This window comes from Jaculus jaculus, chromosome 5, assembly GCF_020740685.1.
Source record: "Jaculus jaculus isolate mJacJac1 chromosome 5, mJacJac1.mat.Y.cur, whole genome shotgun sequence".
Lineage (NCBI taxonomy): Eukaryota > Metazoa > Chordata > Mammalia > Rodentia > Dipodidae > Jaculus > Jaculus jaculus.
The window spans coordinates 103,087,660-103,105,546 of record NC_059106.1 but is presented as its reverse complement, the minus strand read 5'-3'; the positions used below and the strand labels follow the sequence as shown (position 1 = coordinate 103,105,546).

General features: G+C 40.4%; 1 pseudogene; it reads left to right on the top strand.

Moving 5' to 3' along the window:
- Positions 1-2,091: 2,091 nt before the first annotated feature.
- On the top strand, positions 2,092-3,446 carry LOC101595552 (annotated as a pseudogene).
- Positions 3,447-17,887: the final 14,441 nt, after the last annotated feature.

Below are 17,887 nucleotides of genomic sequence, written 5' to 3'. Positions count from 1 at the left end.
TCTCACTCTAGCCTAGGCTGAAATTCACTATGTAGTCTCACGGTGGCCTTGAACTCACGGTGATCCTCCTACTTCTGCAGAGTGCTGGGATTAAAGGCGTGCTCCACCATGCCCGGCTTTCTATTTCTTTCTTGAGTGTTTTTGTGTTTTCATTATATAGTTCCTTCACATCCTTTGTTAGTGTTATTCCAAGGTATTTAATTTTGTTGTTGTTATTGAAAATGGGACAGTCTCACTGATTTTTTTTCCTCTCTGTATATTTGCATATAGAAAAGCTACTGATTTTTGTACATTGATTTTTGTATCCTGCAACTTTGCTGAAGGAATTTATCAACTTTAGAAATATTGGGATGGATATTTTTGTATCGCGTATGTATAGGATCATGTCATCTGCAAATAGGGCTAACTTGACTTCTTCCTTTCTAATTTGCATCCCTTTTATTTCTTTCACCTGTCTTATTGCTTGGCCTAGTGGTGAGAGTGGACACCTCTGTATTGTTACTGATTTCAGAGGGAACTCCTTGAGTATTTCCCCATTAAGAATTATTTGGGGGGGAATTTCAGCCAAGGTGGAGACTGTCTAACTGCACCACACATCCCCGGGAAAGAAAGGCAAAGCATTGGGTCTTTTAGGGGAGAGCAATCTCAAAAGGATTGCCAGTGGGAGGGCACAGATGGGAAAGAACGGAGCTGCTGATTCCCTCACTCACAGGTAACCCACCAGTCCTCCAGTCACCCCAAGCAGCTGCCATACCCACAGTCCCAGCTTCAGGATACCCCTGCACTTACTGTAGGAAAGGGGACCCAGGGCAACATAGTTCCATGAAAACACCAAGCCACATATACCAAAACAATATGGCAGGGATCAAATCAAACCTCACAGTCATTACCCTAAATATTAATGGCCTTAATTCACCCTTCAAGAGACACAAGCTAACAGGATGGATCAGAAAATTAGACCCCTCAATCTGTTGTCTTCAAGAAACCCATCTCACTACTAAAGACAGACACCTCTTCAGGGTGAAAGGGTGGAAAACAATATTTCAAGCAAATGGGAATAAGAAACAAGCAGTCATAGCTATATTAATATTGGATAAAATAGACTACAAACCAGAAATAATCAAAAAAGACAAGGAAGGTCACTTCCTACTTATCAAGGGAATGATCTAACAAGAGGATATTACAATCATAAATCTGTATGCCCCAAACTCAGGGGCACGACAATTCATAAAGCAAAACCTACTTGATAATAAAACAGAAATAACCACCAACCCCATCATAGTTGGAGACTTCAATCCATCATTATCAGTAATAGACAGATCATCCAAACAGAAACTCAACAGGGAAGAAAGAGAGCTCAACAAAACCATAGATCACTTAGACCTAGTGGACATCTACAGAACATTCCATCCCAAATCCACAGACTACACATTCTTCTCAGTAGCCCATGGAGCATTTTCTAAAATAGACTATATACTCTGTCACAGACTGCCTCCACATATTTAGGAAGATTGACATATCTCCCTGCATGATATCAGATCACAATGCTATATTGCTAAAAATTAACAACAAAAGACCCACCAAAAATCCCATTAACACCTAGAAAATGAACAGCACACTTTTAAAGAATAAATGGATACTGGATGAAATAAAATATGGAATTGCAAAATTTCTACAAATGAGTGATGATGAGAACACTTTGTACCAAAACTTATGAGATGGAAAAAGGTTGTCCTCAAGGGAAAATTCATAGCACTAAATGCCTTTATAACAAAGAGAGACCCCAAATCAACAACCTAACCATCCACCTAAAGGCACTGGAGAAGCAAGAAAAATCCAACCCAAAAAGCTCCAGAAGGAAAGAAATAATTAAGATCAGAGGAGAAATTAATGAATTGGAAACTAAGAAAGCAATTAAGAAAATTGACAAAACAAGGAGCTGGTTCGTTGAAAAAATAAACAAGATTGACCAAACCCTGGCCAATTTGAACAATACAAAACAAGAGATGCTTCAAATTAACAAAATTCGAAATGAGGAGCAGACGTGTATCCATCTGGGCTCCATTCTGGCTGCTTCCTCCTGTCTCTGCCATGCCCCCCAAGAAATGGGCTCAGGCTGGAGGCAGTAAAAAAGCACAGCAGAAGAAGAAGAAAATCATCGAAGATAAAACTTTTGGTCTACAGAATAAAAAAGGAGCAAAGCAGCAGAAGTTTATCAAGGCTTTCACTCATCAAGTGAAATTTGGTCAACCAAATCCACATCAGGTAGCCCAAAGTGAGGCTGAGAAGAAATTAAAGAAAGATGACAAGAAGAAAGAACTGCAGGAGCTGAATGAACTGTTCAAACCTGACATGGCTGCACAAAAGATAAGTAACGGTGCAGATCCCAAATCTGTGGTATTTGCATTCTTCAAGCAAGGACAGTGTACGAAAGGAGATAAGTGTAATTTCTCTCATGACTTGACTTTGGAGAGAAAATGTGAAAACGAAGTGTTTACATTTATGCATGAGATGAAGAACTTGAAAAAGATACTATGGATAATTGGGATGAGAAAAAGCTAGAAGTAGTGAACAAGAAGCACGGTGAGGCTGAAAAGAAAAAACCAAAAACTCAAATAGTGTGGAAACATTTCCTCGAAGCTATTGAAAATAACATGTATGGCTGGTTTTGGATGTGCCCTGGAGGGGGGGATAATTGCATATATCGGCATGCACTTCCTCCAGGATTTGTGTTGAAAGAAGAGAAACAGAAAGAAGAGAAAGAGGGTGAAATTTCACTGAAAGATCTAATTGAAAGAGAGCATTCTTCCCTGGGCCCAAATGTTACCAAAATCACCCTAGAATCTTTTCTTGCCTGGAAGAAAAGCAAAAGACAAGAAAAGATTGATAAACTTGAACAAGATATGGAAAGAAGAAAAGCTGACTTCAAAGCAGGGAAAGCACTTGTGATCAGTGGTCGTGAGGTGTTTGAGTTTCATCCAGAGCTGGTCAATGATGATGACGAGGAAGCAGATATGACTCTTTATACATTCAGGGAACAGGTGGTGATGAGACTGATGTTTCTGTGAGTGTGAATGACATAGATTTAAGCCTGTACGTCCCAAGAGACGTAGATGAGACGGGTATCACTGTAGCCAGTCTTGAGAGATTCAGCACATATGCTTCAGATAAGGATGAAAACAAATTAAGTGAAGCTTCCGGAGGTGGGGCTGCAAACGGAGAAAGAAGTGATTTAGAAGAGGACAGTGAAGGTGAAGGGCAGGAAAGTGGAGCCATTGACGCCGTTCCTGTGGATGAAAATCTATTCACTGGCGAGGATCTAGATGAACTAGAAGAAGAGTTAAACACACTTGATTTAGAAGAATGACAACCAAACAAGGCAATGAAAAAGTTAAGTCAGCTCAGCATGAGTTGAAATTGACTACAATAACTTTTTTTCACCTAGAGTCAACAAAAAGTTTACTTACCAAGCTGATTCTGGAGTGAATGCTCTCCAAAAATGAAATATTCTCCCTACATCTTCTCTTCTGACTTTCACTACATCTCGTAAGTAACTTCAGAGTAGTTCATGACATTAAATATGGTTATTGCAGAAAAAGATTGATCACTGTAATGGTCTACTTGAGTAGGAAGTATAATTGCTTTTCAGCTTTTGGTTTTCAATGTGTCATTACCAAGAAAAACAAATTTATATTTACAATTCTGTTCATCAGATGCAGTTTTTAATGAGTGATTTTTCTTCCTTTGTATTTATATCGTTTAAAGACTGCCTAAAAGGTGAACACTGTACTTGATGAAGGAAACTGCATATGCAGATTCAGTATTGTATGTATTTGGACTATGGGATTTCTTTTCTCTAACAAGATCAGCCATGGTGCCCTGTATTAAGTTGTTTAAAGTTCTCCCTTTTTTGCCAATAAAATTGTAAATAAAGACCATCATACATTACAATCCAAAAAAAAAAAAAAAAAGAATTCGAAATGAAAAAGCACAGACCACAACGAACATATTTGAAATTGAGAGAATCATCAGGACTTATTTCAAAAACCTCTACTCGGTGACTTCTGGTTAAGATGGCGGCGTAGGTACCATGCCAAAGCAGCCTAGGGGGGAAAAAGACCAAAAAAACTCAGCAAAATACACGCTTTTACTAAAAAGTGAGGTGTATAGGAAATTGAGGCGGCAGCGGAGAAGTAGAAGAGTTATAGAGCATCCAGAGCCCGCACAGGCAGGAAAAGCGGCTCCAGCGGCTCAGGCAGCTCGGCCAAACGCCGCAGCTGCAGCGCAGCAGAAAACCACCAGACCAGCTCGAGCCGCAGGAAAAGCCAGGTGCGGGATCTTCCCCTCACACCGCGCTCTCTGCAACTCGGGAAACGTGAGGGGAGAGCGGCAGCGAGCAGTGGAGAAGACCGCGAGGTAGAACACGTGGAGCAGCGAGACAACCAGAGCAGCCGCGGCTCCCTCCCCTCCCCCACCGCCTGAGCCCAGCTCCAGCGAACACAGCAGCGGCCCGGGACCCGGCCACGCCAACTTGGGCTGACAGCGGGACCCAAGCAGGAGCAGAGTTCGGCAGCAACTTCAGCGGCTCCAGCACCGGTACCAGCGGCCCCAGCAGCAGCGGACCCAGGAGCGGCAGCGGCGGCAGATCCCGCAGCAGCGGCTTCGGGGGGAGCAGCGGCGGTGGTCACGGCAGCGGCAGCTTCAGCAGCAGTGGTGGCTCCGGTGGTGGCAGCTATGAGAGCAGCAGAGGCAGCAGCAGCGGCTCGGTTTGCCCCGTAGGAAAAGCAACGGCCCAGCTCCAGAAATCAGAACAGCAGCCCGACGACCCAGGCAGCAACTTGACTGAGACCAAAATCACCCAAGGTAACTGGGATTGCACCAGGGAAGGGTCTCACTTGGTCACAAGCTGACTTGGATCCCTCAACAGACCAGAAATCTAAACCTCTTTGTTGATAGAAGATCTGGTCATTATAATAACTACTCTTGTGTTCATACTCGGGGCTGTTTTTGTTTGAATGTGTACAGTGTTTAGTTAAATTTTAGAATCTACCTGTATTTTATTCCACTCAGCCTGCTTGAATACTCCTAGAGCAGGGAATCTCAACCCCTAAGAACATCTTTGTAGATACTCTGAGAGTCTTAAGAGCCACACCTAATACCTTAAGGTCCTACCCTGAAAATATATTACATCAAATCAATTGATACAGCTAAGAATACACAGCTAGCTAGAAAATCCAAGCATTAACTTAATCCAAGATGCAAAAATATATACATTATAACACAAGAAACACTAAAAAGCAAGATGATATAAATCCACCTAAAAGTATTAATGCATCAGAAATGTCCTCCAGAGAGAAAGAGTTAGAGGAAATGCCTGAGAAAGAGTTCAAAAGAATAATTATAAATATGTTCAAAGAGGTCAAAGAACACATGAAAACAATCAAAGAAGAAATCAAAGAGGAAATCAAAGGAATCAAAGAAGAGGCAGGACACCAATTTAATGAAATAAAGAAGGCAATACAAGACATAAATAGGGAAATAGAAATAATAAAGAAGAACCAGTCAGAATTACTAGCAATGAAGAACACAGTTAATGAAATAAAAACTCTGTAGAAAATCTCACCAGTAGGATGGATGAGGGAGAGGACAGAATATCTAAGCTAGAAGACCAGGTGGCAGACCTAATGCAGTCCAACAAAGAGAAAGACAAACTTATAGAAAAGTATGAGTGGGAATTTCAAGATATTCGAAACACTATGAAAAGATCCAATATAAGAATTCAGGGCATAGTAGAAGGAGAAGAACTCCACTCCAGAGGCATAGTAGGTATCTTCAACAAAATCATAGAAGAAAACTTCCCCCAAATTGGGAAAGAGGTGCCAATACAGATACAGGAAGCCTTTAGAACCCCAGCCAGACAAAACCCAGAAAGAACCTCCCCTCACCATATTATAATCAAACTTCCAAACACACAAACCAAAGAAAAATTATTGAAAGCAGTTAGAGAGAAAAATCAAGTTACCTACAAAAGCAAGCCCATCAGGATTACAGCAGATTATTCAACACAAACTTTTAAAGCCAGAAGGGCTTGGAGTGATATATTCCAAGTTCGGAAAGATAACAACTGTCAACCAAGGTTACTTTATCCTGCAAAGTTATCCATTCAAATAGATGGAGAAATAAAGACATTCCATGACAAAAGCAGGTTAAAGGAGTATTTGAAGACAAAACCAGCTCTACAGAAAATACTTGATAGAATCCTCCATGCTGAACAAAAGGAAAAGCACACATATAAGGAACCTAGAAAAAACAAGCTATACTCAAATACCAGTTAACAGAAGAGAGCACAGGTAGAACCAGTAACACACACACACACACAAAAATGGCAAACATAAATACACACCTTTCAATAATATCTCTTAATATCAATGGTCTCAATGCCCCAACGAAAAGACATAGATTTGCAGACTGGGTTAAAAAGCAGGATCCGACAATTTGTTGTCTCCAGAAACTCACCTTTCTACAAAGGAAAGACATTATATTAGGGTGAAAGGTTGGAAGACGGTGTTTCAAGCAAATGGGCCTAGAAAACAAGCAGGGGTTGCTATCCTAATATCAGACAGGGTAGACTTTAGTTCGACGTTAGTCAAGAAAGATAAGGAAGGTCACTTTATATTGATCAAGGGTACACTCCAACAGGAGGACATTACAATCCTAAACATATATGCACCTAAAATGGGGGCTCTCAAATTCGTCAAACAAACACTATTAGAACTAAGGTCACAGATAACACCAAACACAGTGGTGGTGGGTGACTTTAACACCCCACTCTCATCAATTGACAGGTCATCCAGGAAAAGAATAAACAGAGAGGCATCTGGACTAAATGAGGTCATAGAAGGAATGGACCTAACAGATATATACAGGACATTTCATCCAAAGGCTGCAGAATATACATTCTTTTCATCAGCACATGGAACATTCTCTAAAATAGACCATATGTTAGGACACAAAGCAAATCTTAACAAATTCAGGAAAATTGAAATAATTCCTTGCATTCTATCTGACCACAATGGAATTAAACTACAAATCAGTAGCAAGAAAGGCTATAGAGCATACACAAAATCATGGAAACTAAACAATACACTACTAAATGATGAGTGGGTCAATGAAGAAATCAAAAAGGAAATCAAAAAATTTATAGAGTCAAATGATAATGAGAACACAACATACCAAAATCTCTGGGACACAATGAAGGCAGTTCTAAGAGGTAAATTTATAGCCTTAAGTGCCTATATTAAGAAATTAGAAAGGTCGCAAGTAAACGACCTAATGCTTCGCCTTAAAGCCTTGGAAAAAGAAGAACAAGGCAAACCAAAAATCAGTAGACGGGAAGAAATAATAAAGATTAGGGCAGAAATTAATGAAATAGAAACAAAAAGAACAATCCAAAGAATTAATGAAACAAAGAGTTGGTTCTTTGAAAGGATAAACAAGATTGATAAACCCTTAGCAAATCTGACCAAAAGAAAGAGAGAAGAGACACAAATGAATAAAATCAGAGATGAACAAGGTAACATCACAACAGATTCCAGAGAAACTCAAAAAATTATAGGGACATACTATAAAAGCATATACTCCACAAAGTATGAAAATCTGAAAGAAATGGATGATTTCCTTGATCTATATGACCTACCTAAATTAAATCAAAATGAGATTAATCACTTAAATAGACCTATAACAAACATGGAGATCCGAGCAGTTATCAATAATCTCCCAACTAAAAAAAGCCCAGGCCCGGATGGATTCACTGCTGAATTTTACCAGACTTTTAAGGAAGAGCTAACACCATTGCTTCTTAAGCTTTTCCAGGAAATAGAAAAAGAAGGAATCCTACCAAACTCCTTCTATGAGGCCAGCATCACCCTGATACCAAAACCAGGCAAAGATAGAACAAAAAAAGAAAATTACAGACCAATCTCCCTCATGAACTTAGATGCAAAAATTCTCAACAAAATATTGGCAAAAAGAATACAAGAGTATATCAAAAAGATCATTCACCCTGACCAAGTAGGCTTTATCCCAGAGATGCAGGGATGGTTCAACATACGCAAATCTATAAATGTAATACATTACATAAATGGGTTGAAGGACAAAAATCACATGATCATCTCATTAGATGCAGAGAAAGCATTTGACAAAATCCAACATCCCTTCATGATAAAAGTCCTACAGAGACTGGGAATAGAAGGAACATATCTCAATATAATAAAGGCTATTTATGACAAGCCTACAGCCAACATATTACTAAATGGGGAAAAACTGGAAGCTTTTCCACTAAAATCAGGAACAAGACAAGGGTGTCCACTGTCTCCACTTCTATTTAATATAGTTTTGGAAGTCTTAGCCATAGCAATAAGGCAAGAGACACACATAAAAGGGATACAAATTGGAAAGGAAGAGATCAAGTTATCATTATTTGCAGATGACATGATTCTATACATAAAGGACCCTAAAGACTCTACTAGCAAGCTGTTAGAGCTGATCAAAACCTACAGCAATGTAGCAGGATACAAAATAAATACACAGAAATCAGTAGCCTTCGTATATGCTAACAACAAACACACAGAGGATGAAATCAGAGAATCACTCCCATTCACAATTGCATCAAAAAAAATAAAATACCTTGGAATAAACCTAACTAAGGAAGTAAAGCATCTATACAATGAGAACTTTAAGACACTCAAGCGAGAAATTGCAGAAGACACTAGAAAGTGGAGAAACATCCCTTGTTCCTGGCTTGGAAGAATCAATATCGTGAAAATGGCAATCTTACCTAAAGCAATCTACACATTTAATGCAATCCCTATCAAAATTCCAAAGGCTTTCTTCATGGAAATAGAAAAAACAATCCAAAAATTCATTTGGAATCATAAAAAACCTCGAATATCTAAAATAATACTGAGCAACAAAAAAGAGGCTGGTGGTATCACCATACCTGATTTTAACCTATACTACAGAGCCATAGTAACAAAAACAGCATGGTACTGGCACAAAAACAGACATGTAGATCAGTGGAACAGAATAGAGGACCCAGATGTAAGCCCAAGTAGCTATAGCCACCTGATATTCGATAAAAATGCCAAAAATACTCATTGGAGAAGAGACAGCCTCTTCAGCAAATGGTGTTTTGAAAACTGGATAAATATCTGCAGAAGGATGAAAATAGATTCTTCTCTCTCGCCATGCACAAGAATTAAGTCCAAATGGATTAAAGAACTTAACATCAGACCGGAAACTTTGAAACTGCTAGAGGAAAAAGTAGGGGAAACCCTTCAACATATTGGTCTTGGCAAAGACTTTCTGAATACAACCCCAATTGCTCAGGCAATAAAACCACAGATTAACCACTGGGACCTAATGAAATTACAAAGATTTTGCACCGCAAAGGACACAGTGAAAAAAGCAAAGAGGCAACTTACAGAATGGGAAAAAATCTTCGCCAGCTATATATCTGATAGAGGATTAATATCTAGGATATACAAAGAACTCAAACAGTTAAATAATAAGGAATCAAACAAGCCAATCAAAAAATGGGCTATGGAGCTAAATAGAGAGTTCTCAAAGGAAGAAATATGAATGGCATATAAGCATCTAAAAAAATGTTCTACGTCACTAGTCATCAGGGAAATGCAGATTAAAACTACATTGAGATTCCATCTCACTCCTGTCAGATTGGCCACCATCATGAAAACAAATGATCATAAATGTTGGCGGGGATGTGGAAAAAAAGGAACCCTTCTTCACTGCTGGTGGGAATGCAATCTGGTCCAGCCATTTTGGAAAACAGTGTGGAGGTTCCTAAAACAGCTAGAGATTGATTTACCATATGACCCAGCTATAGCGCTCCTAGGCATATATCCAAAGGACTCATCTCATTTTCTTAGAAGTACATGCTCAACCATGTTTATTGCTGCTCAATTTATAATAGCTGGGAAGTGGAACCAACCTAGATGTCCCTCAACAGATGAGTGGATAATGAAGATGTGGTACATTTATACAATGGAGTTCTACTCAGCGGTAAAGAAAAATGAAGTTATGAAATTTGCAGAAAAATGGATGGACCTGGAAAGTATTATACTAAGTGAGGTAACCCAGGCCCAGAAAGCCAAGCGCCACATGTTCTCTCTCATATGTGGATCCTGGCTACAGATGACTGGGCTTCTGCGTGAGAATGAAAATACTTAGTAGCAGAGGCCAGTAAGTTGAAAAGGAGACATAAAGGGTGGAGAAAGGAAGGGAGGAGGATACTTAATAGGTTGATATTGTATATATGTAATTACAATGATTGTAATGGGGAGGTAATATGATGGAGAATGGAATTTCAAACGGGAAAGTGTGGGGGTGGGGAGGGAGGGTATTACCATGGGATATATTTTATAATCATGAAAAATGTTAATAAAAATTAAAAAAAAAAACAAAAAAAAAACACCTCTACTCCACAAAACTGGATAATGTGTAGGAGATGGATAAATTCCTAGAAATATACCATCTATCAAAGCTAAACTCAGAGCAGATTAATCTCTTAAACAAACCTATCACACTCATTGTGGTTAAAAAAGTAATAAAAACCTCCCCCCAAAAGAAGAGTCCAGGACCAGATGGCTTCTCAGCTGAATTCTATCAAACCTTCATGGAAGAACTCAAACCAATCATCCTAAAACTGTGGCACACAATTGGAGAACGGGGAAAGCTACCCAACTCCTTCTATGAAGCTAGTATTACCCCTAATTCCAAAACCAGGCAGAGATGCAACAAGAAAAGAAAACTACCAGCCTATTTCCCTGGTGTACTTAGATGCAAAGATCCTGAACAAAATCCTTGCAAACTGAATCCAACAACACAAGAACGTTATCCACCTTGATCAAATGGGTTTCACCCCAGGTATGCAGGGTTGGTTCAACATATGGGAATCTGTCAATGTAATACACCACATAAACAAAGTTAAACACAAGAACCACATGATCATTTCAACAGATGCAGAAAAAGCCTTTGACAAAATACAACACTTCATGATCAAAACATTGCAGAGAGTTGGCATGGTTGGCTTATATCTTAACATAATAAAGGCAATATACAAAACTTCTAAGGCCGAAATAATAATTAATGGAGAGAGACGAGAAATTCCCACTGAGATCATGAAGAAGACAGGGTCAGCCATTCTCAATTCTGCGCTTCAATATAGTACTGGAAGTCATAGCTCAAGCAATAAGACAGGAGAAAGAGATAAAAGGGATACAGTTTGGAAAGGAAGAAGTTAAATTAGCTCTATTCGCTGATGACATGATTGTATACATAAGAGACCTGAGAGACTCCAACCCAAAACTTTTCATAGTGTTTAGCTCCTATAGCAAAGTAGCAGGATACAAAATCAATGCACAAAAATCAGTAGCCTTCAGCCAGGCCAAATGAGCTAATGGGTGCAATAGTGGCACATATGTCATGGTGGAAACCAACTGCCTTCCAATTGGACTGGAGGCCCACTCCATGGGGTGGAATACATCCCTGATACTGAAAAGTTAAAACAGGGTAGTCATGAGCCTTAGGGGTGTAACATCTGCTGATGTCTGGATAAGTGTATATACTATGCTTATCAAACTGCCCAGTAAGCACTTCTCTTAATATTTTTCCCTTATATTAATGCTACTCTCACTTTGGGTAGAGAATCTTCTCTTTTCAGATGGCACGGACCTTGGGATGACCCAGAAGGTGTCATAGTGCTGAAAAGAAGTGACTGGAGTATTGAGTAACATCTCGATCACACCTTCCAAGGCTCAGGGTCTAATGCAGAAGAGGTGGCGGAAAGAATGCAAGAGCCAAAGGAAGGGTAGGACTCCTTACAACATGCTCCTCCAGACACAAAATGGCCTGCATATCCATGACCTCACTGTGCCTGACACTACCTACATAAGACCATCATAAGAGGAGGAAAAGATCATGACATCAAAATAAAAGAGAGACTGATTGAGATGGGGAGGGGATATGATGGAGAATGGAATTTCAAAGGGTAAAGTGGGGGACAGAGGGAGAGTATTACCATGGGGTATTTTTTATAATCATGGAAAATGTTAATAAAAAGTGAGAAAAAAAATCAGTAGCCTTTCTATATGCAAATGACAAAGATACAGAGAAAGAAATAAGGGACATGGTCCCATTTTCAATAGCAACAACAACAAAATACCTTGGAATAATGTTAACCAAGGAAGTGAAAAATCTATACAATGAAAACATAAAAACACTCAAAAAAAGAAATTGAGGAGGACTTGTGAAAATGAAAAGACCTTCCATGCACCATTGCCTCTTAGCACTGCAAATGGACGCCAGATGCATGTACCACCATGCTCTTCTGGCTTACATGGGATCTGGAGAATTGAACCTGGGTCCTTAGGCTTCACTAGCAAGTGCCTTAACCACTAAGCCAGATCTCCAGCCCCTTTTCTGAATTTTTTTATCAGGCAATTCATCTAAATCAGTCTCATTGGAGGTCACTTCTGGTGGATTTCTAATTTTTGGTGCAATTGTATTGTAGTGGAAAAGAAGCTGAAAGTTGGACTGATGCACTAATTCACTGTAAGAACTGCCGAGGAGCCGAACTTTATCTCTGTCAGTAGTTGAATGAATCCCAAAGAGGGAAGAACAGTTTAGAATAAAATATAGTAAAACAGAGATCATGGTTAGGTTGACCCTACTACATGATCCATATGCATATTGATTCATAGATATGATTTCAAAAAGTGCTTTGAATCATATAGGCTGCCACAAGCTAATTGTCATGTTCTGGTTCCATAAACCAGCAGCTCACTTGCTCACTCACCCTTCCCCTTGGCTATGAACACTCAGTTTAACACCAAAGTTACTTTGGGAAGCCATCCCAACTTTGGTCCTCAGGAAATAAACTCCTCTACTTTCACTCATGCTAGAGTTGGAGTTATCTTTCCAGAAAAGTTCTGCAACAACATTATCTAGACTTTTTATGTTTCTTGTATTATAATGAAGAGACTTTTACATCTTTTTAAATTTTATTTTATTTATTTATTTGAGAGCGACAGACACAGAGAGAAAGACAGATAGAGGGAGAGTGAGAGAATGGGCGCGCCAGGGCTTCCAGCCTCTACAAACAAACTCCAGACGTGTGTGTCCCCTTGTGCATCTGACTAACATGGGACCTGGGGAACCAAGCCTTGAACCGGGGTCCTTAGTCTTCATAGGCAAGCACTTAACGGCTAAGCCATCTCTCCAGCCCGATTTTTACATCTTGAGTTAATATATTTGGGTTTTCTAATTATCTGTGGTATTCTTTAACATATAAATCAGATGTTATATATCTTCAGGGTACAGGTGTGGCACACAGGTGTAATATGAAGCAGAATTAACCATAGGTGTTGAGTTTACCTGCTACGCATGTATTCTAGTGGGCTGGGTGGAGCAAAATACAGGCAAATTTTAAAATTCAACTCAGTAATATATACAATTAAACAACCATAGAGTATTTATGCAAGAGTGGGCATTAAAGCCACTGTAAACTAACTCCAGACACATATACTACCTTGTGCACTTGTGGATTCTGGGAAGTCGAACCTGGACCTGGGTCTTTAGGCGTCATAGGCAAGTGCATTAACTGCTAAGCAATCGCTCTAGCCCTCCTTCAGGTGTTTTGATTTTCAGGGAGGCGGGAGTGTGTGGAGTCCCTTCACCATAGTTCTATTCCTGTCAGCTCAGGCAGGGTCAGGCATGTGGGTAGCTTTTCCCAGAAGAATGTAACTACCAAATCTGTGGCTGGAGCTGATACTAGCTAGTTGTGGTGTTGCTAGAAGCTCTGTGTCTACCCTACTTCTCTGCTGTGTTTGATAATTCCTTATATACCTTCACTTTTAGGAAGAAGAGTATGTTGTGCTATTTTTCTGTTTATTCCCTGACTCCCCCCAACCCCCAGCTTCTGTGGTGTGGCTACTGCAACACCGTCTTAACCAGAAGTCTGTTGTTTTGTTTTTAGAGTTAGGGTCTCACTCTATCCCAGACTAACCTGGAACTTACCATGCACTCCCAGGCTGGCTTCAAACTCACAGCAATCCTCCTATCTCTGCCACCCCACTGCTGGAATTAAAGGTATTGCCACCGTGCCTGGCTACTCCTTTTTTTTTTTTTTTAAAAAAAAAACATTTTATTTATATGCGAGAGAGACATAGATTGACAGAGAGAAAGTGAGTGTGACTGGGTGTGGTGGTGCATGCCTTTAATCCCAGAACTTGGGAGGCAGAGGTAGGAGAATAGCTGTGAGTTCAAAGCCATCCTGAGACTATATTGTGAATTCCAGGTCAGTCTGGGCTAGAGTGAAACTCTACCTTGAAAAACAAAACCAAACCAAAACAAAACAAAACAAAAGTGAATATAGGCAGCCAGGGTTTCTTGCCATTGTTGAGATTAAAAGTGTGAACTGCCACACCTAGCAAGATCAACTTTAAAGAGAGACATGTACATCTCTTTGGCTGCTACACTTTTGAAATGATATACTCAAAAGAATTAAGATTTCTCCAGGAACCTCATTCTGGGGAAAGGTAAAGTCTGAAACTTGGTGCCAGAGGTGGATCATGCTTTCCAAGAAGCCATGTCACACAGTTCTGTCAACTTGTCAGATCTCTTTGCATGACAGACTTTGAGCCCAGAACATGCCTTGACTGGGACTGCTTAGTTATGTGTATTTCTTGTCTTCTCATTTATATCTAAACCTCATGTTAGGATGTCAAGATGGGTTTGGGGGTGAGTCACTGAACATCTTTGTTCTTCTTCCCAGTGTGGCCACATTGAATAAATATCCTTTTCTCTGCTTTGCACTGTTAACTGGTTTATTTTATTGGCATATTGGGGAAAGGTACCTGAGCCAAGTTTGGTGTGATTGTCTTTGATTCTAATAACTCTGACAACAGGATTGCTGTTATTTAGGGGCCACTAGGCAATGGTTTAGACATCTGATGGAGAAAAATGAGTAGCTTGTCCAGCAACCCAGGAAGCAGCAAGAGATAAACTCTGTGTATCCTTGAGATGTGGGAAGTGAGGATGCTATCTGGCTCCCAGTATGGTTCCCCAAGGACACTATTAAAAAGGAGGGGATATTTTCTAGGATCATCAATTTGGACTCATGGCCTCAATTCCTGTCAGTCTGTGGGTGCAGTATCCCTTGCTTCTGCCATCTGTATTTCCTGAGCTTGGAATTTTCAGACACTCCTCTGACTGCCCTGGGAGGGAAAGGGCTAAAAAGAAAGTCCCTCACCCCAGCATCTGCCCTATAAGGCTGCCCTGGGCTGATACTCTTTCTCTTTCCTTCCTCCAAGGGCGGAGAAACTTGGAGCTGTGCAGGAAGGATAGGATATCCAGGATCTGGAGAGGTCATAGGCATGAAAGTCTTTTTTGCCAGGGTTGTATCAACTCAGAATCCAGTCAGCTGCTTGCTGGACAGGGCTCCTGAAGCCTAGGAGCTTTGCTGTGGTCTGGGAGATCCATATTTGCCCCCTGGACACCTGTGTATGTGTCTGACCTAGAGTACATCTGTCTGTTTGAATGCTATCTTTGCTCAGAGGCACCCCTTCAAAGGTCTCCCTGGTCTCTCTGATGCTCTCTAAACTTTTTCTGATTATTAATGCATTTTCACCTTTTTGCACTCAGAGAAATAATTTCATTTGTGTATGTGTGTAGCATGTATGGTGTGTGTGTGTGTTATATGCATATGCACACAATATGTGAAGAGCAAAAGAGAACTTTAGGTGTCCTCCTCTATTGCTTTTCTGTGTAATTTCCTTGATATGCAGCCTCACTGTACCTGAACCTGTTGATTTAGGTCAGACTGGCTGGCCAACAAGTCCCAGTGAACTGTCCCTACCTTCTCATACAGGACTGGTGTAACAGGCATGCATGGCTTTTTATGTGTGTTCTGGGAATTGAACTCAGACCCTCTCAGACTTTCATGCTTGCACAGCAGCCACTCAGTTTATGAATGTAGAAAGCAGAATGTGGTGGTTTGAATTAGGTAAACCCCATAAACTCATGTGCTTTGGATTCTTGGTCCCTAGCTGGTGGCAATTTGGGAGATGGAACTTTGCTGGAGGAGATATGCTGTTTGTGTGGGTTTAGCTGATGTTATAGCCAGTGTATTCTTGCCACCTGCTGCTGTTTTCCACCTGCTGTGGATAAAGTGCTTGCTGCACAAGTGTGTGGATATGAGTTCCAATTTCTAGCACCTCTATAGAGGTATGGTGATGCTGTAATTCCAGCACTGGAGAATTACAGAGACAGGAAGATCTCTGAGGGCTCACTGGCCAGCAAGTCTAGCTAGACTAGCTAGCTAAATAAGTGAGGTAGGTTCAGTGAGAAACTGTTTCAAAAAGTAAGGAGGATAGGCAATCAAAGTTCTCCCTCAAGGGGCCTGGCACCACCTACACAAGACCCTCAGAGCAGGAGGAAAAGACGATGACATCAAAGAGGCACTGACTGAGAGGGGGAGGGGATATGATGCAGAGTGGAGTTGCGAAGGGGAAAGTGGAGAGAGGGAATTATCACGGTTTATTGTCTATACTTATGGAAGTTGTCAATTAAAAAAAAAAACTAAAAAAAAAAAAGTAAGTTGGAGCCGGGCGTGGTGGCGCACGCCTTTAATCCCAGCACTTGGGAGGCAGAGGTAGGAGTTCGAGGTCACCCTGAGACTCTATAATGAATTCCAGGTGGGCCGGGGCTAGAGTGAGATCCTACCTCGAAAAACCAAAAAAAAGTAAGGTGGAATGTGACTGAAGAAGATACCAGACCTCTTGTCTCTCCATGCAGTGCACCCACATGCAATGTTCACCTGAATACATACATTCATCCAAATACAAATGAGCATATATACATGCCTGCCTGCACCTCCCATAAAGAAAGAAAAACAAAACTAAACAAAAATGAAAACCAGAACAAAATACTCAGCAACAAAAAGAAATGCACTTCTGATATGGTTGATGACGTAAAAATCTCAGATGCTAGCCGGTCGAGTTGGCACATGACTTTAATCCCAGCACTTGGGAGGCAGAGGTAGGAGGATCACTGTGAGTTCGAGGCCACCCTAAGATTACATAGTGAATTCCAGGTCAGCCTGAGCTAGAGTGAGACCCTACCCCGAAAAACCAAACAACAACAACAACAACAAAAATCTCAGATGCTTTATGCTGAACAAAAGAAGCCTAGCTCAAAAAGCACAGACTGTGTAATTCATTTCATATGATGTTCTAGAATAGGCAACAGGTGGCTGCCTTGAAGGAAGAATAGGAAATGTTACATGTGTTTTGAACATTTGGTCCCCAGATGGTGGTGCAGTTTTGGGATACTCTGGATATTAGGAGATAGGGTCTTCCTGAAGGAGTAGGTCACTGGAGGCAGGAATATTCCTTAGTTCCTTTCTCAGTCTCTGCTTCATGTCCACATGAGGTGAACAGTATCCTCTTCTACACCCTGTGGTGGTTATGATAGTCTGCCCAAGTATATGAAGCCAAGCAATCATGTCTCAACTCTTCTAAAACCATGAGCTAAAATAAATTCTCTTTCCTTTAAGTTGTTTATGTCAGGTATTTAATTATAATGATGAAAGTCTGAGTAACACATAATGATTTTCACTTTATAGGGGGAAAGAGAATATTATATATATTTTTTGAGGTAGGGTCTCACTCTAGCCCAGGCTTACCTGGCATTCATTATGTAGTCTCATGGTGGCCTCGGACTTACAGCAATCCTCCTACCTCAGCCTCCTGAGTCCTGGAATTAAATGTAGATATATTCTGTTTATTTTTGGCATGTATATGCTCATCTG